The 27,624-nt window shown below is 36.6% G+C and overlaps 1 protein-coding gene across 10 annotated transcripts in view; it reads left to right on the top strand.

Moving 5' to 3' along the window:
- The window catches only part of TAFA5 (TAFA chemokine like family member 5), a 408,594-nt gene that overhangs the window by 172,302 nt on the left and 208,668 nt on the right, over positions 1 to 27,624 (top strand). The window lies entirely within an intron of this gene.

The raw sequence follows: 27,624 nt of genomic DNA on the forward strand, positions 1-27,624 counted from the left end.
TTGTATTGAACTCTAATTGTGGATTTGATGACAGATTTGTAGAATTTCCTGTAGACACGTGCTAGTTTGTTTTTGTATTAGATGGTGGGGGGTTTTGTTTGCTTGTTTATTTTCTTCTGTGGATCTTTGTGTTTATCAGAGATTGTTTGTCAGTTTTTGATTTGCAGTGTGTTTCCATGTTTTAGAAAGGTATAGCTGTTTCTATTCTTTGCCATAATCTGTGTTTTCTAAGTTGTTTTACTTTCTTCTCCTTTACAAACTTTTTTTCTTTTCATACTGAATTATCTTTGTTTTTGAAGTATTTAGTATCAGTTCTCTTTCCAGTGCTGTATGTCTACTTTTGGTAAAAGATTGAATATATGTACCATACTTAGAAATTGTACACTCCATGAACTCAATTGTGATCACAAAATTCATTAAACCTAAAGGGCTGTATATTCCATGTGATCCATACTAACATGCAGTTAGAGAATGGTAAAAAGATCCTTTGCAATAGAAAACATTTTTGTAGTTTTGTGGGTAGCATGGAGATGCTAAGAGTGCTAAGCACTTCTTAGTGTCGGATCAAAATGAGTGATAAATTGGAGGAATGTTTTTCAGTCAATAAGATGAAGATCAATAAAGACAAATGCTAACTACTACAGCTTAGAAATGAGGAATCAAATGTTTACGTACAAAATAGGAAATCAATATGTAGGTAGCAGTAGTGTATAAATATATCTGGGTGTTAGAAAAGACCACAAATTGAAATTAATTAATGATGTGATTCTTTTGCATAAAAAAGAGCAAATAGCCCTGGGAAATGCAGACAGGAATGTCATTTGCAACACATGGGAGTTGCTACTGAGCTTTTCTTCAGTGAGTGGGATATCACAGAAGTATTTTGTCTGGTCTTGGGCATTAGGCTTAAAGAAAGAAATAGATGAGTTGGACAGCCTCCAGAGGAGAAAGACAATAACCAGCACCAGATATTTGAAGGACAAAAGAACATTTCTTAGTACTGAATAGAAAGGTTGAGAGGTATATATGTCAATAATATTGCAAAAGAAAAAAAGTAGGAAAGATTACTATGACTAATGATGGTTCTGTTTTCCAAAGGATAACAAATAGAACAGAAATAATCAGCACACTCCATAACACTGAGAATTTGGGGTTAGAAAACTTTATATAACACAGCTAAATACTTGGAAAAACTGTAGGGCACATGGGTCTCTGAAGGCTTAAAATATGTAAGGCAAATCTTCATAAAGAATATTCTAAGGGTATGGTGTCCTCCCCCAGGGTAGGGAGGATGGATGAGCGCAGTGGGTTGACCCTGTCTGGATGGCAGATACCCACCAAAGCCACTCTATCACTCCCCCAACTGGACAGGAGAGAGAAAATATAACAAAGCCTCATGAGCTGATATGACAGGGAAAGAGCACTAACCAGTTACTGTCACAGGCAAAGCAGAAACAACTTGGGCAAATTAGTTGAATTTATTGCCAGTCAAAATTGGAGCAGGATAACAAGAAGTACAAATCTTAGAAACACCTTCCTCCCACCTCCCCCTCCTCTCAGGCTCTACCTCCTCCCCTCAAAGAGTCACAGGGAGATTGGGGAATGAGGGTTACTTGTGATGAACTCATCACAAGTTGTTATCTGCTGCTGCTCAGGGAGAGGAGTCCTTCCTCTTCTCCCTGTGGGCTCCCTCCCACAGGAGACAGAGACAGTCCTTTATGAACTTCTACACTGTGAGTCCTTTCCAGGGGCTGCAGTTTTTCATTAAGTGCTCCAGCATGGGTCCCTTTCCACAGGGTGCAGTCCTTCAAGCCTGCTTTGGCATGGGTTCTCCTTAGGGTCACACATCCTACCAGGAAACCTGCTCCAACATGGGCTCCTCTCTCCAGGAGTCTCTGAGTCCCTGCCAGGATCCTTCTCCAGCACAGGCTTCCCAAGAAGCAGTCACAAAAGTGACAAAAGTCACAGCTTTCTTTCAGGCATCCACCTGCTCTGACACAGGTCTCCTCCATGGTCTGCAGGGGGAATCTCTGCACTCCGATGGATCTCCATGGGCTGCAGGGGCACAGCTGCTTTACCGTGGTGTTCACTGTGGGCTTCAGGGGAGTCTCTGCTCTGGTGCCTGGAGCACTCCACCCCCTCCTTCTGCACTGACCTTGGTAACTGCAGAGTTGTTCCTCTTACGTCTTCTCTGAGTGCAATCACATCTGCACCATAACTTTTTTTTTTTCTTCCTTCTTAAATATGTTATGCCAGAGGCATTGCCACCCTTTCTGATTGGCTCGGCCGTGGCCAGCAGAGCGTCTGTCCTAGAACTGGCTGGCATTGGCTCTGCTGGACGTAGGGAAGCTTCCAGCAGCTTCTCGTAGGAACCACACCTGCAGCCCATTCCCTGCTACAAAAATCTGGCCATCCAAACCCAATACAATAAAATGAGGCTGTTATTATTTAGAGTTCTAAATTTTAAATGATTTTTATATTTTCTTGCCTATATAAACCAGTATGTGGTTTTGATGTGTGACAATGTAAGCTTTGAAAATACTTTAATGATTTTGCAAGGTGAGGTTTTTATAAGGTGTATTAAGAAGTTTTATATATATATTTTGAAACATACATATGTGCAAATATATATTTGTAAGTCTTCATTATATAGGGTTGGATAATATGTGTGTGTGTGCATGTGAGTTTTATAAGCAAGTGGTGTTGGAAAAGTCAGTTCCTGGGTATGAACCCATCTCTTCGAAACTGAAATTAAACATTACATGTTGAAAACAGTTGCTGTGTTTAATTTAACTATGTTCATTTAACATACAGTTTAAGAAACAATGAGAGGGACTTTTTTAACCTGTGGGACTGTAGAAGCTCCTAACAAGGCTGGAGGTATTCAAATTGTTAGCTCTGTGGGATGAAGAGACAGATAATTATTACCTGTGGAACACAGAGAAGTTATCAAGGGAGAGGATGCGAGCGAAATAATAATGTGTCATTGTTAGGTCCATGATTTTTAGTATGTGGCAAAGCTATAAGTTTTAGTCCCCAGGCTTATCTTTTCGAAGTATTTGGTATGTTTCTGTTGAGAAAGAGATTGAGTGATCAGAAATGTAATAAATGTTTTGTGGAAACTGTTCTTCCATTAAGTGCATGTCCTGTCTTTTACTGGTTCATATATGAGTTTCTCTGATATTGGAAGGTCTGTTCACTTTGCCCTACATAGATTTATAACAGTGTTTGGTGCCTTGCATGTGTGTGCATGCATAGGATCCATGCATTTGATGCTCTATTATGGTAGGTTTTTATCCCAGTTGTGAAGGCACACATTTTATATTTTTAATTCTGGTGAAGATTTGTTTGCTGTGGCATATGTTGATGACAATGTTGATGATAAGTATGCTAGGGTAGAGGGTTGTTTTAATATTAGGCACATGTGAGGAAGTTTGGGTTCCTGATTAGTTCTTCAGTTACAATGAACCTTGTAACTTCACTAAGATAATTCTTTCAGTTTTTGAAAATTACACCTTAGGTGCTTACATGCAAAATCTTTAAATCAAGATCTGTTCTTATTGAAACTACTAATGCATCGTAATTATTCCAGCAGTTTAGTAAAAGGAGTGGTTTAAGCTTTCTCATTTTCTGAAAGAGTTTTTTCTTAAAATAGTAAATATTAGCTTTTACACATATTTCAATATAGCAAAAATAAAAGCAGTCCTAGCCTAAAGATATATATAATAGTAAATTTCTAAATAATGATTCAAAATATAAGCTACTGCAGAAGGTCTTTTATGTATTGATTAGGCACCTTCAGACAAGGAATACAGAAGTTGTGATTATTTCTTCTAGTCATAATAAATGGAAAAGACATTCTGCCTAAATGGCAGAAGGATATTGCTTTCAAAATAGTATAAGTCACTATAATGTTAATGGGAGAAAAACAATATACAAATATGATTGGTCCTGTAATAGCTTTTTGTATGAACATTGGAAAATGAGTGTCAGTTCTGAGAGTAGGTGTGTATCTGTGTTCATCTGGAAATGAGGAATGGAGAGAGGGAAAAGGTAGTTGTTGTGTGCTCCACTGCAAGGACAAGAGCTACCACTGTGAGTTGTAAATGCTACAGCCGTTCTGTTGTCAGTCAAAGGGAATGACCTACTTGGGCCTTGTTGGATTTCCTGATGGAAAACCACTTTGAGACAAAAGAAGGACTTGATGTCTCAGGCCAGTAATAGTAGCCATCACTGCATAGGATATGTGGGCGCTGCTTTGGGCAGGATTGGCCTTTGTGAAAACCTTGGGGTGAGCAAACTATGTCCAGTGATACTTTCTACAAAAATTCGAAGTGAATCATTTGTATTACCTTAACTCAAAAGGAAGGCCTATAGAACATAGGCTGTATTGAATTATAAGAGTAGTAAGCTTAGTAAGCATGTAGACTTTTTTGTTATTTTAAACTAATTTTCTATAATGTTTTGTTCAGTTTGCCAAAACCAGGCTTCTAGATTCCCTCGCTGACTGGTTTTAAAAAGTCTACTTGTCTGTCATGACCATCTGAAGGAGAAGAAGGGTATGCATTTAAGCCTTCATGGTAATACATGCTCTGATAGACAAGCTAAAGTAAATGTGTCTGCAGCCTTGTAAAATGTTATAGCTCCTTGATATTAACAGGTTTCTTTTGGAAGTTGCTGTTCATTGCATCAGAACTGGCGGTGCAGAACACAGACCAATCACACCAGTGCTATATTTCAACTATGCCAACAACTTCCTTGGCATTTTAGCTTGAAACATCAAACAGAAGGCAGGTTTGCATGTTATAGTCTGGAAGGGTCGGCATGACCCCACATGTTCTGAGTTTGCTGTGGCCAGTGTACCTGCTTACAGAACAGGCTGGGTGCAATGCTGTACTGCTGCAGCAAAATTTCCAAGAGTTTTAATATGAAGACTTTAAAAACCGGTTTAAAGGCAAGTGAGACAGTTAGCTTTCTGCACTGCCACATGCAATTTAAATGTCACACTAAGCACATTTTTAAAAGACAAGCTCAAGTATGACATACACCCTAGTGCTGTGCACTCAAGTTAGGCAGTTGAATTTTGGGAATTGTAACCACTAGTTCATACCCCCCAAAAATCTTGTTGGAGTTAGACAGCCTCTCAGGGCATTGGCAGGTAACTACAGGGAAAAATTTACTACTAACATGTTGTTAATCAGCCTTATGATTAACATTATAGGCAGAATGGGCTGCTGGGAGTAGGTATTTTACTGTAGGTATTTTGCCCAGATACTGAGTAAAAACAACACTGGCAATGCAGATGAGCAGCAGCCAGATTTACTTCTGCAATGGAAATAAACCCCAAGAATTACAGATTTGAAAACATACACAAAGGGAGAAAGAGAGGAACCGAGCCTTAAAATGCTAACACAGAGAGTGAAAAATAGGAGTCTGTGGCTTAACAATTAACAGTTTAAGAGGAAGATTATTCTGCAGTTATGTGATCATTACTCTTCCATGAGTTTCTATTTCTGAGAACTGATTTTGGCATTGTATTTATATGTAGTATTGTACACAAACAAACATTGCAAAATTTTAAAATTTTCATACAGGGACAGTTGAGATGAGTTTGTATTTTTGCCCTTCATAGGTATACATGATACAAATATGAATGTAAACTGCATTTGCCCATGGTAACTACATTTCTGATCACAGAATTTATGAAAGAAATGAAGGAAGAATGGCTGACTTTTAGCCTGTACTGTACCATGACTCACAGAGGACTTCCCATTTGCCTTAGTGAATATCTGTAGGGAGAGGATGCTGGCTACATCTTTTAAATTATGGAGCCAAGTATTGGAAGAGAGGATCTTTTCTAGAGCTGCTTATGCCTGTGAGTCTTTAGAGACAGCTGCTTATAAAGCAAAACAAAACAAAAAATACTGGCAGCATATAATGTAAGGAATCAGAAAGGAGTTTGCCTAGTGTTCAGTTTGATAATAAGTACCATCAATTCTGGATGTTCACAGGACTGTAATCTGTGTCTCTATGATTAAAAAGAAAATAAGAAAAAAACATCATAGAATATTAGCATAATTGTTGTAGTGTAAAGGCTTTGCATGCAGTCTGTTAGTATTTTCCTATCTGTCTGACTTGTGTTAATTAGCAAAGGAGCAATTTCTACAAGATTTCTTAGATAAGTGCAGCATTTCAAACCCCATATTTGTAGAAATGAGGCCAGAGGTTCTCCAGCTTATAAAAAGAGACAAACTCCTTGAATTTTCTGTAATATGACTACAACACGAGTGAAAGTAGTTATTAGTGAAAGATAATGAATTTATTTGAGAGGAACAGAAAGGGACAACTGAAAAGATGATAATCTTTCAATCATAAAATCATAGAATCATTTAGGTTGGAAATAACTTCTAAGATCATCAAGTTTAACCATGAACCCAACACTGTCAAGTTCACCACTAACCCTGAGCCCTACATCTAAATGTCTTTTAAATACCTCCAGGAATACTTACTCAACCACATTCCTGAGCAACCTGTTCCAATGCTTAACAACCCTTCCAGTGAAGAAATTTTTTCCTGATATCCAATCTGCACATACTCCTACCCAGCAAAGTTAAGGCCATTTCCATTGTCCTGTGTCTTCTGACTTGGGAGAAAAGATCTATCCCCACCTGGCTGCAATCTTCTTTCAGGTATTTGTAGAGAGTGATGAGGTCTCCCCTGAGCCTCCTTTTCTCCAGGCTAAACAACCCCAGCTCCCTCAGCTGCTCCTCATCAGACTTGTGCTCTACACCCCACATCAGATCCATTGCCATTCTCTGGACAAGCTCCAGCACCTCAATGTCTTTCTTATGGTGAAGGACCCAAAACTGATTTGAGGATTTGAGGTGTGGCCTCACCAGTGCTGCATACAGGTGGACAATCACTGCCCTGGTCCTGCTGGACACACCATTCCTGACACAAGCCAGGATGCCACTGGCCTTCTTGGCCACCTGGGCACACTGCTGGTCATCTGGCTGTTGTCCAACACCCCCAAATCCTTTTCCAGTGGGTCACTTTCCCATCAGCCTTCCCCTAGCTATGGAGTTGTTGTGACCCAGGTGCAGGTTCTGGCTCTTGGCCTTGTTGAACCTCACACCGTTTGCCTTGGCCCATTGATCCAGCCTCTCCAGATCCCCCTGCAAAGCCTTCCTACCCTGTAGCAGATGAACACTCCTGCCCATCTTCAAACTGACTGAGGGAGCCCTTGATCTCCTTGCCTACTAAGGCCTCTCAGATCTTATGCTCAAACTAATTTAAGTCAGGTGGTATGAGTACTGATAAAAATATAGCTACAGCTGCAGGCACCTTGGCTTTCACCAGGCTCAAAAACATTTGTCTGAACCTAAAAGCTCTGAAGCCTGGACTTCCCCTTGCATTATCTGTCTGTTTTTGAGTTTAGTAGTATTAGCACTGCCTGGTTCTGTCTACAAGAACTGCAATGTCTTAGGGACTGTTATAGCTGGATACTGGAGTGTCCAAAATAAATGAAGGCACAGACGGTACTAATTTGAAAATATACTCCCTGTTGGGTCATTTTCCAAACTGCAAATTGGGGTTCTGCTTTAGGCCTGTCCCAAAGATATCAGTTGATACTATAACATTGTCACATGTTATGCGTCTTTGGCTCTATACAGACAGATGAAGATCACTATGTGTGGGTATTTTGATTTTTTTTTTGACTGTCATTTTGTTGATGTCTAAAATATTTTTATTTACATTACAAACCAAACATTATGATCCAGTTGGGACAGAGAGACTGTAAATATAGAGAGACGATGTCAGCATGCATTGTTGGCTTGAACACCCCAGCACAGTGTCATTAAATTTCATTTTGGTTGGAGATGATTCCCATTCAGCTGTTGTGCAGTGCAGTCAGAATGAGTTCAGTGTCTGTTCACATCTGTGCAGATATTCAAATTGCCGAAAAGAGCAGAAGAAAAGGAATGCGGAGAAGGAGGAGGAGGGAAATATGCTTAAGGTTACACACTGGATTACTGGTGAAGCTGCTGTGTTATTTTAGTCCTTTCTCAGTGATGCCACATTACCTTCTATTGCCTTTTATCTCTCCTGACCTTTATGCAAAACTCAGGCCCTCCAACTCTTTCATTCTTTTGGTAGCTCCAATTTCTCTCTCTCTCTCTTTTTTTTTTTTTTTTTTAAATGGAGGTCAGGTACCCAAATTTACTGCTATAGTTTAAATTAAATTACGCTAGTTATTATGCCACAGACAGGCTATCACATTGGAGGTGTATGATGGGATACCCTCAGGAGTGGTTAGCTCTTTGATTGCTATATTTTGTTATACAGCACTGCTGCACTCACTGTTTACTAGCACCTCTAGTGTTTTATTGCAGTATTGTGGTTACTTTGTAAGACAAAATCACTTGTAAATCTACCTTCCAGCTGTATTCCATTTTATTTCTCTGGTTTTAATTTCCTTATGTCGCCCAGGATTATTTACTGCTTAATACAGGATTCTTCAGTAATTTCGACAGTATCATCCAAAAATAATCCAGAGTTTGTAATATTTTGGTTTTACTCATTCAGATAGTATATTTCTCCTGCAAAAAGTCTTTTAAAAGTTGTATTTAAAGGCAAATGGTTACTTTTTTCAGCCAAGTATAGATTGTGTTGCTATGTGCATGGAACATGTTTATTGCATAGATAATATAATAGTAATCTAATAAATCCTAATTAATCTAATAAATATAATCAAACAAACTTTAGTGGATGTTTTCTTCTGAACAATAAAATTCTTCTTGCCCTTGTAGGAAATGTATATTTAATAATACATTTTCCTATAATATCATGCTTCAGCTGAATATTAATATATATTTCTATAAAATCATACGTCAGCTCAAACTCACACAGTAGGTTATTCCTGAATGTTTATAATGCCATATTCATAGTGCCCAGACTTGGACTGAAATCTCTTTGTGCTGCGCAAAAACAGAACAAAAAGAAAGAACTCCTGTCCCAAAGAGCTTACAGTCTAAGGTCTGAGCAGAGGAGAGAAGAGTTGAAGGAGGCAGGATGATGTTACTCTGTGCAACATGCTGTAGTTACAGCACACTGACGTCCTATTCGCTCTCGTTGGGTACTTTGTTGAAAGAAGGAAAAGTATCTCTTACTGAGATACTTGGAAAAATCCTTCAGAATTTCATATGCATGGTAGGTCTGAAACAGACCCAAATACATGCTGAAATAATTTGCTCTGAAGGTGACTAACTCATCAGATGATTTAAGAGGCAGCAGTATTTCTGTTGAGCACTGTTGTACATTAGCAAAAGAGAGAGAGGACATCCTAAAATGAAAGTTTTAAACCTACATTTCCAGAGCATAATGAAGTTTTGGAAGGAGAGTTCCTGCCAGTTGGTATGACAGTCACAAAGGTGTATGTTTGAATCTTTGGGCTAGTCCAAGGCATGTCAAACAACCATAGTTCCTATTTTAATTTGAAAACTTAATCTGACCTTCACTTTGACAGTGCGTGATATTTGCAAAATAGTGTGTATGAGGAATGTTTAGTAGGGTTTTATGGGATATTTAGGAGATATTTTGTTCTGAGGTAGACAGCATTTACCCTCCTGTGGTTTCTAAAACTAGAAAAATTGTTTCTGCCTGAGGTTGGATTACGTTGGGGGAAAAAGATGCACAAAAATTTTATAGGTTGATTATGATATATAATTTTCTATCTTTTTATCTCTAGTTTCTATACAATATTTTAGCTATGTCTTTTCAGTTTTTGTGGGTTTTGTGTTTTTTTTCCCCCCCGGGTTGGTTTGAGTATTTTTTTTTGTTGTTGTCCCGTCCTTTCCTGTCCCTCCCCTGTCTCCTCCACCTTCCATTTTATGTTAGTAAACTATTCTATTGATTGTTGCTGGAATACTGGATGTGGTTTCATGTCCATGTTAACCTTTTGGGTTTTTACCACCTCAGGTTATGCTAGAAACAGAAAAGACAAATCTTTGTGCCAGTCTGAATGAGCTGCTTCTAAGCCGTCTAGAAGTCTTGGTGCCTGGGAGTAGTTTAAGTGTCCATGTCGGCAGAGGCCAAGGGCTGGCTGCCTAAAAGAGCTGGCCAGATATTCAGGTAGGTGATTCAGGAACAGAGTCAGCTGTGACTTAGTTCAACATGTGTTTGCTGAGGAGGCAAACAGTCTTGTTGGAGGTCTGGCTGCTTTTCTTCCTTAGTGAGCCAGAAACCTTAGGAGCCCTGCTCCATATCAGTACTCTTGGCAGCCTTGTTGCAGAGAAAGGAAACACTGGACAGACAGACCAGTTGCCAACAATACTGATGGAAATATTCTTGTTACTGGGTTTAAACTTTATAAATAGATTTGTTTGAAAAATTTTGCATATATTAGACCATCCATCATTCTTTGCTGGAAAAAGGCTCACACAAAAGATCAGAGGACATTTCCAGTTAGAATAAGAAATCACAGTAATTCCCATCTCTCTTTAGAATATGGAGGAGAATTTTCAATGGTGAAATGCTGCATTTGGAGAGGAAATTAATAAGGGGTTTTTGTGTGTGTGTGTGCAACCATTTCTCCTTATTTCACATTCATGCTAAATTATTTTATTTCTCTTGTGTTTCTACCTGTGGACCTACTTTTTTTGCTAAGTATGAAGGAAGGGATCCTTGTTTTACCTTATTTTCATTTGAGCAGTTAGTATAGTACTTCACTGAGTATGCATGTGCACTAAGACTATAAATTCCATGTTACCTTTTTCCTTTTTCTTTTTTTCTTGTTTTACCTTCATAGAAATTGCTAGTTACAACACAAAGTGATTGAGTGTTGTTGTTTCATTTCCTTTGGTCTTATTCTTACCTTGATTATCAGGAAATGCCTAATTTATTGGATTGAGAATTCTGAATGTAACCATAGGTAGGGAAGAAAGTTTTATATCATAAAGTGCACTAGGATCTATGTCAATTCCCTTTTTTTTTTTTTTTTTGTAGAAGCTCCAAAACTACAAGAATATTGAAGTATTATGATTTTTTTTTAATAACTTCTGAAGGGTTTAGGGGTTTCATATTGATCTTTTGAAAGTTAAAAGAAACTCATCATGAAATATTTTCTGAAGAGCAACACCTGACTTTTATCTTACATGCTGAGTCCAGTAAATAAGACTTTATGTAACCAGAACTACTATTTGCTGAGATTTTCATATTATATATATATATTTTAAAAGTACAGAAATAAAATAGGACAGCCTGTAATATTCGAGGTGTGCTGAGTAATCAGCAATCATAGAATCATTAAGGTTGGAAAAGACCTTTAAGATCATTGGGTCCAGCTACCAAACCAGCACCACCACAATGTTTACCATGAAACCATGTCCTTGAGTTCCAATAAGGGATTTGGAAAAGAATGGACCTAACTATTCTATATTTGGAATTGAAAGTTATATGAGTTGTTGTTGGATTGAGTTAAGCAAGTAGTCTTTTGACATGAATAGTAAGTATTTGAGTAAGACTCATTTTTTTTTTCTGAGCAATTAATTCAATGATATTTTATTAAATTACTGAAAATATACTGTCTTTGAATAACAACAACAAAAAAATGTTTCTTAGGAGTATTCCACACATCTCAATGAAATCCATTGACATGTTTTAAATCTGGCTATGAGTGTTCACATACTATAACTCACTGCATAATTCTATGTGTTCCATAAATAGAATGAATATTTTATAGTGGTACATGTGTGGATTTGGAAGAAAAACTGAGCTGTCACTAAAGGAAAATTTATGCTGGCAACTGTGGTAAAGTATCACATTTAAAAGGATTTGGGGGGAGGTTGTTTTGTTATTTTGACTTAGAGATTGTGTGACGATGAGAATCATTGAAGCATATTGCACTGATTAAATGCAGTACTTGGGAGTCTCAAATGTCACAAAACATACGGAATACCAGGAACATTCATCACTGTTTGAAGGGACTGTCTAAAGCCTTGATAGCCTGGTCTAACGATAGTGCCAGTAAAATAGTCAGTGAATGAAAAGAGGATCTGGTAGCATGAAAACAAGTGAAATAATGTTGGAACCAGGAGTGTTAGACTGCTGTGGAATTACTACTTCTTCTTCCTCCTGCTTATCATCCTCCTTCTCTTTTGAAGGAAGAATTAAGATTGCAGTCTTGAAAAGCCATATGTAGGGCTATTAGTCTAACCCTAGCAATAAACAGACGTGCAATCTGCATATGTATTTAGGATTAAAAATAAAATAAAAAAAAAAATCCCAAACTTTGAGTGCAAGAGGGGATGTCCACAAACTTTATTTCAGTGAGGGCAGACTTGAACATGTCAATATTGCTATTGCTAAATCAGATGTGGTTTTTTCTCAGTAAGTGGTAACAGTGATCAGTCTAATTTTGATGGAGAAAGGAAAGACTGTTATGACAACCTAATTTTTAATATGTCTGTAAGATAGTGTTAAGGGAAGAGGGAGAAGGTAGCTTCCTAGAAACAGTCTATAAGTATAGTTAGGTTGTTCACTCACTTGCAAGACAAAATTTTACATGTATTTTAGATAAAATAGAACTTGAGTTGGTATTAATTGTCAAATGTTTGAAATCCTTACAGTAGTCGATTTCCTAAAATTGTTTTCATTCCTCTTTCTTCTGGTATCCCACACTGAAACTTTATGTGATGTAAAGGCAAAACACATTTATTTACTGTGAGACAGACCTATACTTACTGTTTTGTGTAAAACATAAGTTTCCATTGAAAAGAGAAAGTTAGAGAAACTCTCAGTATTACAAGACAATATGTGAAAAATTTTAAAAATAATGTAAATTAGCAAGCTGCAATGCTTAATCATGTCATGTTTCTCAGAGTCATCTGACATAGAAGCAGGGTTCCATCACATGTGTATGGTTACTTGAGAAGACAAGCGCTGTAAGTCCAAATGTCCCCACCTTCCTCCTTCTTCTCCCAGCTTTTATTGCTGAACACAAATGCCATATGGTATGGAGTATCCATTTGGTCAGTTGTGGTCAGCTGTCCTGGCTGTGTTCCCTCACAACTTCTTGTGCTCCTGCAGCCTCCTCGCTGGCAGGGCAGTCTGAGAAGCAGAAAAGGCCCTGATGCTGTCTGTGCAAGCACTGCTCAGCAATAACTAAATCATCCCTGTGTTATCAGCACTGTCCATCACAAATCTAAAACATAGCCCCATAGCTACTGTGCAGAAATTTAACTCTGACCCAGCCAAAACCAAGAGGGCTTTTATTTCATCTCTCTGACTTAGAGATTCAAAATTCTGTGCTGAAATACTGCAACTCTGCAACAGAGTTATTTATTCCATCAGACAGTGCTACCTTATCTTTTCCTGGTGAAGTTTCTACTGAAAACAAACTCTTTAGACTAAGTAGTCTTTATCTTTAGTGTGCACAAAGAAACAAATGTGCATTTTGATTACTGAAATGTCAGGAATTCAAGGAAACACGTAGTGTGTCAGTTTCATAACAAACATAAATAAATAGTAAGAATACCTGTAGCTTTAAGACTTTTCATTCAGATGGAAATTAAGCACCTTTATGAGGTAAAATTATGTTTTGATCAAGAATAAGGCATAATTGCATGTTTTCTTTTCCTGTATTACACAGATGTAGCACAAAACTTTTTATATTCATTTATGAAATGTTTTAAATTTAAATTACAGTTCAAAGATGCTTCATAAAAATAGGAAAGTGCATTTGGAATTAAAATAGTTTCTAAATCGAGTGTATTTATTGACTTCATGCAATTAACAAAAAAAAAGAGGCATAAATAGTGAAAGCCTTTGTAACTTTCCCATAGAGAAGCCAATTTTCTGCCCTCCTTTTCAAGAAAAAGCTCTTTAAATTTTTCTGTATCTAGAACTAGCTACTATTTCTTTGTGTTGTTGAGGAGTAGAAGTCAGAAAATACATGTCCCTGTTAGATATGTATAACATTATTTGAGGATCTAGATGTACTTCTTGAATATTTGCAGGTTCAAAATAGTATTCTGATTTATATAACATAAATTATTGTCATCTACCCTTTTGAGTAAATCAAAGCATCAAGTGATACACTGATTTTGAGCCTTATAATCAAGTCTTGTTTACACACTGAACCTGTTGCAAAAAAAGCTGGCATATGAAATTTAAACATGGTAAGTATTCTCTGCTGTCTTCAGTTAAATTCTAAAGTGAACTAAATTACCTGAACATAGAAATTTTAGGACTAATGGAATAAGAGTGTCTGCAGGAGAAGCTATTATAGGTTGTTTTCCCTGGGTAGATAAGCCCAGAGTCAGTAGAGGAGCTGGGTTGAATCTGGGTCATCTGACTCCTGCTTGTGTAGCCAGTTCTCCCCACTAAAAGCCTCTTCTTGTGGAATTACGTGGTGATGTTTTCTACATTTGCACTGAGTCGTTAAAGATTATTATGGGATGTCTGTTGTTATGATTTTATAGTGCCCTACTGAGACATCTACTGAGTGTATAAGTTGCAGTTTCTAAAAAAATAAATTATTGTCCTACTGTTGTTTTGTGCTTTTAGTAATACATGTTCTGTGTTTTCATTATTTGGCATAGGCAAAGAACTTTCTTTTTTTTATAGTACCTTTATTATCATTTGGAGAAAAATAAATCACATTTCATTTTTGAAAACAGGGTAACAATCCTATTTTGTGGCAACTCATGACTGAACAGATGACGTAGACAAAATATACTTGTGAAATCTGTAGCTAGTTCATGACGAAGATTTTGCCACAAATTTTGGACATGACAGTTGCCAGGTAAATTTAAAAAAAAAAAAAAAAAAGTAAAGTAAAATTCACAGTTGACTATTAGTGAATATCAGTTTCAAGGTACAGGAAGTGGTTTTGGTACCTAAATACAGAAATCTACATTACAATTTCTTAAGTCCTTGTATGTTTTTGGGGAAAAATAGGTGCATTGGAATATGACCTAAAGGAAATGAATACTTACCTGCCTAGCATGCATGGGCTATTTGCAAGAGGCCCATAGAAAATGAAAAGCACAGCTGGTTTGTCTGAAACCCCTCTTCTCTCTGAAGATCAAGCTACTTTTCCAGATTATCACAGTATGTTCAGGATGGCACTTTCCTCCATTTGCCATCTGCAACCTGATAGGTACAACAGTAGCTCTTCCGAAACCCTGGTTAATTCTTATTGTTGCTCTGGGAGAAGAGGAGATATGTGTCTATGTTAATGTGAGAGGGTGGGTGGCACCTACTTTTTCTGTCTCAGAGATTATGGCTTTTACTGGTCTCAGCTTCTTTCTCACCTTGAGGGGTTCAGTTGCAGCTCTGGGGACAGAGACTGGCACCTCACTGTCCTGTACACTGTGGTGGGAAGTCCCAGCACCTTTGCGGTTCTGCAAATTCAGTTTTGCCTTTGTGCAGCCAAAAACTGCCAATTTGTGAAGCAGAGAGGGGTGAGAAGCAGCATGAGTCAGTGTCTGCTGATTAAGGTTTTCACCCAGGCTGTGGGGAGAACTGGCTTCAATTCCTGTTCCAGCAGGTGTAGTCTCTGGAGGAATTAATTTAAGGATAGAAACATTCTGACTGAAGCAGCAGTAGAAACAAGAGAGAAAACTCTAGGTGTCCCCAGCTTATGAGATAATGATAGGCATAATAGGTACCTAGAGAGCATGACACTGAAAAATAAGACACTGAGGCACACAGAGCCCTTTGACATGTACATTTGGGCACCAAATTCCTGACCTAGTACCTAGTTTAAATGTATTCTTGTATCAAACATTTTAAAAAAATTATATAAATATATATCAAAACTTTATTTAATGACTAGCTAGTTCTGCCAAACCCATCTAAAACATTTCCTTGGTCAGTCAGGGTTGTTGAATTTAGACAGGTATCTCGGAGTTCTGCGCTTTTGTTATTAATTCTTGTCTTTCTTCCAAGTTTTTTATCAGAAGGGCCAGATATTGCAAATAAATGAAAACAAATCCACCTATTGTTCTTTAAGCTCTCTACTGAGTCACTGTGCGAGATTTCTGTGAAGTTTTCACTTCTCCTATATGATATATCATTATATGAAAGACAAAGACTTTGTTCTTTTGAGCTTACTGCAATCAATCTGATAAACTACATGGACATTCACATTAATTTTGACAGAAGAAAAGAATAATTTAAAAAAAATAGAACTAAGAGAGAAAGAAAAAGATTTGTTAAGAAAGAGTTTGTGTAGTTGCACAACTCAGCTATGGAACAGCAGTAGCGTCGGGGAGTCCATAAGGTGGTTTTGACATCTATAAACATAACATTTATTTGGATACTAGGCAGCTTTCATTTGTTATATGCTTTGCAAGTTTTTTATATATTGCCTCTTTTTAGTTGTTTGAGATTATAAGCAGTATTGTATTTTGTATATCTACTTGCAGTGCTGACTTTATGCATTAAAATAATCTATTCTGGTTTAATATTAAGATACAGTTAAACAGTTTCATTACTGTGTTATGAGAGATACTTGGGGTTTTTCAGAGCATTGTGTCATTTTTTGGACTAACCTTTCCGTCTGGGAAAATTGTATTAAAAAATAGTTGTTTAGTTAATATACTGCAAATAAACTAATGCCTGGCTACTGACATAATGTTGAGCACTGTAAAAGCAAAAATGGTCTTAGAAGCACAGAATTGTGTAGGTTGGAAAGAAACTCCATGTGGCATCTAATCCAGTTACTAGTACAAAGCCAATGAAGTTAGATCAACTTTCTCAGGGCCAGATTTGAGTCTCTCCAAGCATGGAGATCTCACAGTGTCTCTGTGTCTCTGTTCCACCGTTTGACTGCTTGCAGGATCACAGAATAAATTATGTTGGAAAAGACCTCTGAGATCACTGAGTCCAGCCTATGAGCCAACACCACCTTGTCAGCCAGACCATGGCACTAAGTGCCATATCCAGTCTTCTACTTCAGATATGCTCCTGTGGATTCAGCCCAGCAAGTCCATGTTTTTCCTGTACTGAGGTCTCCAGAATTAGATGCAGTACTCCAAGTAGGATATTGTGAGAGCTGAATAGAGGGGCAGAATCACCTCCCTTGACCTGCTGGCCATGTTTCTTTTGATGCAGCCCAGGGTAAGATTGGCTTTCTGGGCTGTGAGTGTACATTGCCAGGTCATGTCCAGCTTTTAATCCTCCAGCACTCCTAAGTCCTTCTCAGCAGGGCTGCTCTGAATCCTGCCTTCCTCCAGCCCATATTGATACGAGAGGTTGTCCCCAACCAGGTGCAGCACCTTGCACTTGGCCTTGTTCAACTTCGTGAGATTCACATGGGCCAGCTTCTCCAGGCTGTAGAGCAGCATGTGATATTGCAAAGTAATACTCCTGACAGATAATCCTGTTTATATCTTAAAATCCCATCAGCACTTTCTTGGTTTTTATATGGTAAATGATAGCACAAAGGGTGTTCTGTGGACATTGTTTGCAAAAAAATGAGGTTAATTGCCTGTTTGTGCTCCTATGTTTATTGCACTCATTAAAGCTTGCAGGATGCCCACAATATTCTATAGTTAGCAAATTCCCTATTGGAATCTTATTTTGAGAACAGGTTCACGGTGACATTTTTTTGCTTTCAGTGGCAGTAGTTTTTCAGAGAAAGTTACGCTTTTGAGCTCAGAAAAAACAACAACTTGGAATTAAAATCACTTGAAAACTTTACAAGCATTTGGTTGACAGAATTAGGATAGTCCTCAAATATCCATGTTTTCTAACTGCTTGTTTTGTTTGAAAAGAAAAGAAAGTAAAGAGACATTTTATTATCTCAGATTTACAAAGAGGGTAGACATTTTTCATGACAGGCTTTCTGAAGGAATGCTGTTTAGATCAAGTGTGATCAAAAATAATTTTATTTTGGCTGTTTATTGACTTATATGACAGAGGTTTGGTTTTGTCTATTGCTTAGTAAACTGAAGCAATTGAAAACCACATTGCATTGACTTTGAATAAGCCCCTTTCTTAAGTAGCCTCAGAAGCCTAGAATTACCTTCTTAATGACAGGTTTGGACAAACTGTGTTCTGGGTGCCCACTTCTAGTAACAGAATTGGTTACAGTATAGCAAAGCAGAAGATGTCTGACATATTTTTGTAATATGCACATTAAATAATAATAAAAACAAACAAACAAAACAATATTTTATTGGAACATCTCTGTTTAAATCAGGAGATAAATTCTAAAGTAATGGAATTACTAAAGCATGAATTGAGATATATTTCAGTGTAGGTTGATTAAGTGATGCTATGGAATTGCACTGCATAATAAAGCCTTCTTTAAGTGGTAGTCTAGAGACACAGCTAAGCATGGAAGTTGCTACGCAAGAGCTTTTTATTTTATTTGTTTCAGTTTTAAAATATGCCTGGTTTTTGTTTGTTTGCTTGTTTGTTTGTTTTTAATTTACACTCTTCCTTACTATAAAGAAAGTTTTCAGAGCCCAGTGGATTCACACTATTTCTCTGCTGGTAAATCCTACAGCATGGCATGGACTAGGGTTACTCACTAAATTTTTTCATAGTTTAACCCCTGTATAATAGGAAACAGTTCTACAATTCCAATGTATTTGGCCAGCAAAGCTGGGAATAAGGAGGTAATTATTTTCTACCTGGTACTGTTTGGAAGATCAGGAGAACACTGAGAAAGGTGGGCTCTCCTCAGGTGTATTGTGTGCATTACATGATTGGAAAACAGATTATTTTTCTGCATGGGTTTGGATTTTCATCAATTTAGATGTTTATTTTTCATGGTTGCTGTGTTTTTTCATAATTATGGACCAGAAATGCTACATCAGTGTTGTTCACTGCAGGATGAACAACGTGTATAATCATGGCTTTGGTTATTCAGTAGATCCACTGAATGACTTCCTAGCCCTGCAGAGCCTTGATTTGGAGAATGTTCCTGAGGTCAGTGGTTCTGCTGCAGCTTCAGCCTGTCTGTGCAGTACATGAAGGCAGCGTACACTGGCCAAGGTTTAGGTCACTATATGATTTTTGTAATCTCATTGGTTATATGTAGTACCTTATAAATCTATAAAGGTGCCCTTACGTTTTTCACAAGCTTGTAATCTTTTAAAATGTTTAGCTTTATTTTTGAAAATATTAGTTGTTTTTTTTTCCTTCACTTCACAAGGTTTTCTCAGTGAACCTACAGCTTATTCTTGAATTGTTTAAAAACATTTTTTTAAAATTTTCTTTCCTAATGAAAGAAAGTCTGTGTTTGTGTTTGCATGTGCATGCGCCTGTAGGTTTGTTTGCTAAAATGAGGAGCAAAATGTCTGATTTCTATTACAAACTGAAATTGGATACAGCTTGCTGGGTTTAAGAGAAAAATGTTTCAAGCAGTTAAGAGTCACTCCTGAGGGTTCTTGGTAAATACTTACAATACTTTAGGCTGTAGCTTCCTACTAAAATCAATGTTTCCTTCATGAATTTCCTATCTCAATTTGAAAGTTATGTAATTGAGGCAGAGCATGGGTAATTGCTACTCTTCTCTTAGTTGAGGCTCCTCAAATACCTTACAGCTTTCACTTTTTGTGTATTGGTGTGCTGATCCCTAGTAGAGCTACACACTGAGATATTTCACTGTGAAGAGACCTTTATTTTGCAGAGGGGGCTTAACCACTGTCAGTATTTCTTTCTTGGTATTCTGTTTATGCCAGGAAACCTTTGAATGAACATTTTTTAGTTTCTGAATGAGAGGACTAGCACATTTTTACTAATCCTTCTTGCAGAGCAATAGAAGAAGGAAGTTTACAAAATGTTGAATCATTTAAATGTTAGCATGTGTTTGAGACTTGTTTCATTCTGAACTTGCAATGAAAAAGCAAAAACAAGTATTCCCTGTGTAATGGTAAGGGGGGGAAGTGGCAGCTGCTGCTTGCTTGGGTAGGCCAGGCCATTTGGATAACATAGTACAAAACAAAGTATCAGCAGAAGGGAGAAATCTCCTTTCTTCAGTTTCCTTTACCATGACAAGACTAGGCATTGGAAGGTGAATCAAACCTGTTTTAATGTTTCTGTCATTAGGTGAAGGAAATTTATCCATTTCTTCTTATAGAAGAAAGAAAAGGAGAAAATTAACATAGAGGTAATACAAAGGTTAAAGAAAAAATCAATTTCCCATTGCATTAAACCCTTTGCAGCACTTACAGGCATTGAGGAGATATGTCTAAAGGAAGAATGATATTTTTTGGATATGTATGTAAGCCAACCTTTTTTTTTTTTTTTTAATGAATACAACAAAAAATACAATCAGAAAATGCTATCAGAGGACACATTTGCAATCTTTTGTGCAGTTCTTAAGAAATGCATTTTTCTTATTAAGGCTTTCCTTATATTTCAAATGATTAAACTTTAACTCTTCACAACCCAAATCACACTCAATTGGAGAATAGGTTTTCAAGTCTGTGACCACATCTTGCTGTCAATTTTTCTTCAAAGCTGGAAAGGAGCTGAGTAGGCAAGACCCAGCTTTTTTAAATTCTCCAACTGCCTGAATTTGTGTGCATTTTTATGTTTTGCCTGCTCAGATCAATCTTAACTGACTAGAATTCTACAGTGCTAATACAATTGTCATATGTATATCCAGGCTGCAAAGAGTCGAAACAAGCTCTTATTGCATTTCATCACTTAGGGTCAGGTGAGGATGAGATGTGAAGAATTTCATTGCTGTTTTACTTAGTAGTTTGAGAGAATTAATGGTTTCCTGATTTTCTTTTTTTTCCCCTGGATATTAAATAGTTAAAATTGAATAGGTTATCTTAATTCTGGTACTTTGATAATGTCTTCTTATGAATATTGGAACTATTTCTCTTGCAGTATTATTCCCTATACTCCTGTAAAAATTACAGTCTCCTGTATTAGAACATATTTATGAGGAAACTAGGAAAGATTTAACACAAGAGGTCCATGATAATAGATACAATTAGAGAACTGCATAATGCATGTAATAAATAGCAATTTTCTGCTGTAAAAATGCCCATGTAAAATTCACATATTCTTCTCAGAGCAACAATATTCTTATTCCTATTGTTGTAACTAGACATGTCTTTCAGTGCAAGGATATTTTGAAATATGATTTCCTTATACCACAGTCATTTCCTGATTACAGGATTTTTTTTTTCTCCTTTCAGTAACATTGTAAAGTAGCAATCTGCTGAAGTCTCAGTTGTACCTTCATAAAGCAGTGAAGCTGAGGATCAGTCTCTTGTCCCATTTCTGTCCCCAAAGCTTACCTATTATTCCTAATGCCTTGAAAAATGTATTCTTTTATTTTCTACCAGTGTGAAGCTAATGGAATGACCTTCATCTGAAAAGGGGCAAAAAAAGTCAAGCTGATTGCATGGTGCACGACCTGTATTCAAGCTGTAGTAGTCAATGATACTTCCTGAGAAGCGTTTCTGTTCCTGTGGCATTTTTATTTTCGGGAAGGCTGATGTCCCCTTCATCCCCGTGACTGACAGAGGGATGTGTTGATATTAGTTAACACTCTGCCCACAACCTGCAACACAGATGTTCTCATGATATCCTGAGCAGTAACTTAGAGGTTATATTCTGATTGAAAATCTGCATTAGAAACAATAGAGAATGCTTTGCTAAATACCTTGTTTTCTGTCATTTCACAGTAATCTCATTTCCTAAATCATCTTCCTAGATCTGTGATTGTCTGTTTTTCATGCGTAGCAACCTCCATGGTTGAATCAAAGAGAAATCTGCTTCAGAAGTAGCTTTGTGTTTTGGGGATAATCTTTTTTTTTTTTTTTTAATGTATCTTCTCTTCCAAAACACAGCATTGACTGAGTGTGCTGATTTGCTATGGGGAATATTTGCATAATAACTTTAATAACCAAATGAAAGTGATCCTCAGTACTGACCAGGCACAATATTAATACTTTTAGTTTGTACATTTTTCATTTTTTTATTACTTCTGGAATCTTCTTCTCTAAAATAAACAGGATTATATATTTAGTAAAATAAATAGCATGTTGCAAGTTGCTTTTATTGAAGTCTGTTTTAATTTTAATGAACTGAAATGTAATTAGAAAGTGTTTGTTTTATTATGCCAACAAAGTACCAATCATGAACTGAAGACTGACATTGGAGTGGACAGTTTGTGATTATAACTGTATGTCAAGATCTTCATTAAGATGCACATTAACTGAACATAATTGACTGCAAGGCAGCTGGACAGTGGTAAAGTATTTAGTAATGAACCTCTTCACTGCTGTATTTTCTGCCTCAAGGAGAACAATAAATGTGTCCATATTTTCTTTTTAATATCCTTTTGTAAATGCTGCCATATTAGCAAGCAGAATGATACAGTAACATGAGGGCTTCATAGTTTCTGCTTCTTCAGTTTTCTGGGGCTATTAATTCCAATACTGAAAATTTATGAAGGAAATAGAGCAAAGTGTTCACTGTATAAGAGGTTTTTTTCTGTGCCTAGTTCACTTATAACCAGAATTTAAAAGCAAACAAAAATAATAGTTGATTTTGTTCCAATAAAAGTTGGACTCAAACAGCAATTTTGAATTTGTTACAAGTAACAGTGCATTCTTTCAGGAAATAACTACTATCCATCTGAACAGCAACTTCACTTGGTCAGCATTATTTTCTTTTTAAATTATATGAAAGTAGGGAAAATATCTCACACAGTGTTTTTTTCATTATTTTTGTAAGTATTTCAAAGATAAATGATCTCACACTAATGTTCCTGCGATATTTGGTGGTGTCTAGCCATCAAATTGGTTTCATTTCTTCATACCAAATGTATGAATCTACTTTAGTGGTGAGGTACTTAAAAATATATCAGCAGTAACATCTCAAGTTTATGGTCCGTCATCTAGTAGTTGTTCCAGAGTTGTCTTCAAAATAATGTATTTTTGAAATCTGAATTTGTACGAGCTATTCATCACATCGTATATGTATATAATATAAAAGACTAGAGGCAACTAATTTATGATTATAATCTTTTTGGATTATGTAAGACTTAAACCTCTCAACAGCAAAGGAATGCAGATCTCGATTTTCTTTAGGAATCATAGTTGCATAATTGCACATAAAAAGTCTGTTGCAACAAATGAGAAACTATGTAGTAGTGTTATGTTTATTATCACTAATTTCTACTGTAATCTCCCTTGTACACTTTCATTATAAAGTGTTACCAGTTTAATATACTAGAGCATAGGAATGACCACAGTCACCTAAAGTATTTGGTGTTATTGTCCCTCTAATTCTCTTCACATCTATCTATTGAGGCCTTTGCTTCATGCAAGCCTGTAATAATATAGAATAATGGTCAGTCTTTGCGAGCGAAGATCCGGGGAAGGTCTTTACACCTTCCAGCCTGCGCATTGGATTTTTTAGGTGAGACACAGTGTGCGCGGAACTGAGCCCACCCTTTAATCCTAAGGTTCATCTGCCGGGGCCAAGCGAGCTTGGACGGTGGCAGCGAGGTCCTTAGGACGTAGATGGATTGCCTTTTTAAGGGCTAACGAGCTCCATCTGCCCGGGAGTGGCCCTGACCGGGAATCGAACCCGGGCCTCCGCGGTGACAGCGCCGCGCCTTTACCACTAGACCACCAGGGGCTCCAAGCCTGTAATATTCCTGTGTTAAATAACAAACAAGTGAATTTCAGTTGGTGAAGTGATTTCAGGACAGATAATGCAATTGGCACTGTGATATTTGAGTGGTTTTTGTTGGATTTTTCTGTATTTTAAAACTTGATGGGCAAAAATTATTCCTTCAGATGCAGACAACTGTTATCAGTAATTTATTTATTATTCTTGAGTTGTGTTCTACAGATTCAGAAAAGACATATTTTAATATATATTTTTGAGAATAGATAATTTGAATAATCTCCTGAAAAAAGATATTTTTCTGATATTTCATGCAGCTTGATCTAAGTAGTTCTATTTAGTAGATATTATGAAAACAAATTTTCTTCCTACTTTGTGATTCCTTGAGCTCAGATGTACCATCTGCTGGGTATTTTCCACTTTTTTTTTTTTTAAATATTAAAAGTTAGATTTTCCATTAACCCTTAATGTTTTCTGATTTGGATTTATTTTCAGGAAAAAAAAAGCCAGATGATTTTCCCCAATTCACTTAGTGAGTTAGCAACATAGGAACTCAAAGTACTCTTAATTTATTTTTTGGTTTATTTAGGTTTTCTTTCCTTTTGCTGATAATCAATACAAACGTTCTTACCTATGTTGAAGTATGCAGCAATATTCTGAGAGAACCAACATGCTAAGCTATCCTACTCTTTCAGAAATATGTTGTGATATGACTGCACATTATTACTGTCATTATGTCATCAACATTAATAGTCAGGTCTGGAAAAATTCAAAGTAGCTTTCTTAATCTGTAGAAACAATGATGAAATATGTATCTATTAGATGCATTATTGTCACATATTATGTCATATTATTTTTTTTAATAAGGTATTGTGACATTTAGGTGTTGAATTCTTAGAATATGTTTTTCTCATAACAAATTTATATTTGTTTAATATAGTAGCTTTTTATCCTGGCTGTATATTACTGTTAAAACATTCCCTGGCTTGCATTAGACAACCCTCAGTCAGCAGTTTGAGACAACTTTGTAGGAGCAGCTGACTTCTCCTATTCCCAAGGAATCTTTTGAAGGATTATGTAAAGCTCTTCCTCTGTTTCTATCACTTCTTCTCTGCAAAGACCTGGTATGATACATTCACTTCCAATCACTGCTTCAGCACAAAGATTCTTTAAAGGAGGCACAGACAGCGTCAGCTTCTGTGATAGTACTACTCAATCCATGTTATATCCTCTAAACCACCAATGAAACCTGAGTCATGTAAATCAAAAGGAGTAGTAGCATTTGAAAAAGAAAGAATATAGTAGATGTTACCCTAGCACTTTGATTTTCATAGAACCAGACAAATAGCTCTTTAAAATACATTATTTTTTTTGTGCTGTTGTTAGAGTGGTACCCTTCAAACCACTGTATGACTTTATCCTGAAGAGAGAACCAAAAAAGAACATTTTTTTTAAAAGTGCAACCTAATTTTTACTCATATTGTTTGAATAACTAAAGGATAAAGACCCTGCTTGTCTGTACCATGGCAAAAAAAGTGGGCTTTTCATCTGCTATCTCCTTCTAATCCCATGAGTAGCTGTCCTGATTCTGTACTTGAAAGACTGGCCTTTTCTTCACGTAGACTTATGTTCTATCTATATGAACGAATTAAAAAAAAAAAACCAAGCCAGAACACAAACAAATCACCCATCTCAGAAAAAAACCAAGAATTTCCAAAAATAGCTTATATCATGACAATGCTATTGCAGTCATGTCTGTTGGTTTCCAGTGTTTATGTTTTTTTCACTCTTACTCCTTTTTTTTCCTGCTACTTTTACCGTTCCAATATTATGATAATCTCTTTAAACAGTTCATTCTGAATGACCTAATTTTTAAACTGCTGAGCATTCATTGCTCATACTGAAGAAAATCTGGTTAAGAAAATGTCTGTTCTGCAACTCTGAGAGGTGAAGATGTTTGTGTTTTTGTATGTATATCTGACTGTCTTTTGTAAATGCTCCCTTGTACATTTTTACTGAGACTTGGTATTGCTCTTAATTTTTGGGTTCATAATCTTGGATTTTCTTCTCCTCTTTTTCTTGTGAGAAATAAGGTAGTTATGCTGTTGTTCTGAAAAGCATAACATCTTTTTAAGAAGAAATAACAACCTTTAAAACTGTCAGTTGATAATTTAACTATTACTTGCTTATTTTCATAGAATCATAGAATTTTTTAGTTGGAAAAGACCTTTAAAGTCATCGAGTCTGACTGTTAATCCAACACTGCCAAGTCTATCACTGAACCATGTCCCTGAGCACCACACCTACACATCTTTTAAATACCTCCAGGGATGGTCACTTCACCACATTCCTGGGCAGCCTTCTTGTTGCATCTTTGTTGCTTCCTACCTGAAAAAATAATAGTTAATAATCCAAGGACTGTACCAGGATAGGAAACTTTCTCTTCAAACCTTTAAACCGGACCCCAGAGACACAGCAGATCTCTGTAAGAAGTGGGTCTAGTCTGCATATTAGACCTTCTGTAACCTTCAGAAGGGAGTTTCCTATGACAAGGACCCATCCTTTTTCTTTATGGAAATGGTTTTGATGCAGGGCATAGTCTATCTTAACCTTGGTGACACCTTCAAGCTGGATGAACCATCATCTTCGTTATTGTTGAGTTCCACCTGCAGAATCTCATACCTATTATTCCAGAACACAGGGAGAGGTGGGGTGGTCATAGAGGAGATGCATCTGCTGCACCAGTTAGGAACTTGCCAGCACTGCCCCTGTCCCTTTAGTTATTGTGTTCAACCAGGCAGAAAGAGGATCCTGTCTGCCTGTTGAACCTGAATGCAGACTTTTTTGTTATTACATAATTTGTGGAACACTTTTTTTAAGAATGTGTGAAAGGCATCTATCAGTAGTTTTGTATTTGCAGTACATTTGCATTTTTTAATAATGTGTTTCATATGAACACATATTTGCATAGTTTTATGTTAGTATAATGGAGTGGGTTTTAGACAACGAAACCTGTTCTGTTAATAGGTGTTTTAATATGACATTCTTATATTCTGTTGGAATGTAGTGTGGGAGGTAGTACTTATTGCTGTTAAATTTATCAGGCAATGTAGATAAGGATTGTATTAAAAGTTTCCTCATGTAAAGCAATAGGGCAGTAGCTCTTGGGAGAAAAAGAGACTTTTTTTTGTTAATTATGGCACAATTTTCTGAGAAACTCTTGCACTTTTCTGTCAAGGTAGTTCATAGACCATGAATCTTTCTCATGTGAATTACAGCTCTTTCCAAAATAAACAATGCAGTTGGTAAGCACAGGTTAGTGTTAAGACATTATATGATTATATAGAGAATTCTCTTCCCAACCTTTGTTTCTGGATACAATTTAAGTACTTATACCATTACTACAATTGCTTTTACATGGTTCCATGCACAGCACTGAATATATCTAATGGTTGTTAGATAAAAATATAAAACTTCTAGCATAGGTGCATTTTTCATCACCTTGCCATGCTTAATAACCAACTACTAAATCATTTATATTGTAAGTAAATCAACAAACCAGAATCAATAACATAGAATTATTAGTTGCCTGCTCTTTTGCAGAAATTGTTGTTCAAGGAAAAGAAACTGCTTTTTTTGCTTCCATGGAAAATGAATTTCACTTTTGTCTGGTTTTTGTTTGTTTGTTGGTTGGTTTTGTTTTGTTGTTGTTTTTGGTTTTTTTTTAATTCTGACAAAGCTAGATTTGTAAGAGGAAACTTTTTTTCTTTTCATAGGGAATATCTATGAATGAGAACAGTGAACAGTCAACAATTATTGTTGGACACAGATTTCTTATTGTGTAATTTCTTTTCCATCATTTTCCATAGGAAGATGAACACAGCTGCTGTGTATACAGTGTAACAAATCTAGGTCAAGCAGCCAGATTAATGATGTCTGGCACATAATTATGAACATTACAGAAACATTTTATTTTCTTTCTTTTCGTGTCTTCTATACATAATGTTA

This window comes from Myiozetetes cayanensis, unplaced genomic scaffold (genome assembly GCF_022539395.1).
Source record: "Myiozetetes cayanensis isolate MyiCay16 unplaced genomic scaffold, myiCay2020 scf3, whole genome shotgun sequence".
Classification (NCBI taxonomy): Eukaryota; Metazoa; Chordata; class Aves; order Passeriformes; family Tyrannidae; genus Myiozetetes; species Myiozetetes cayanensis.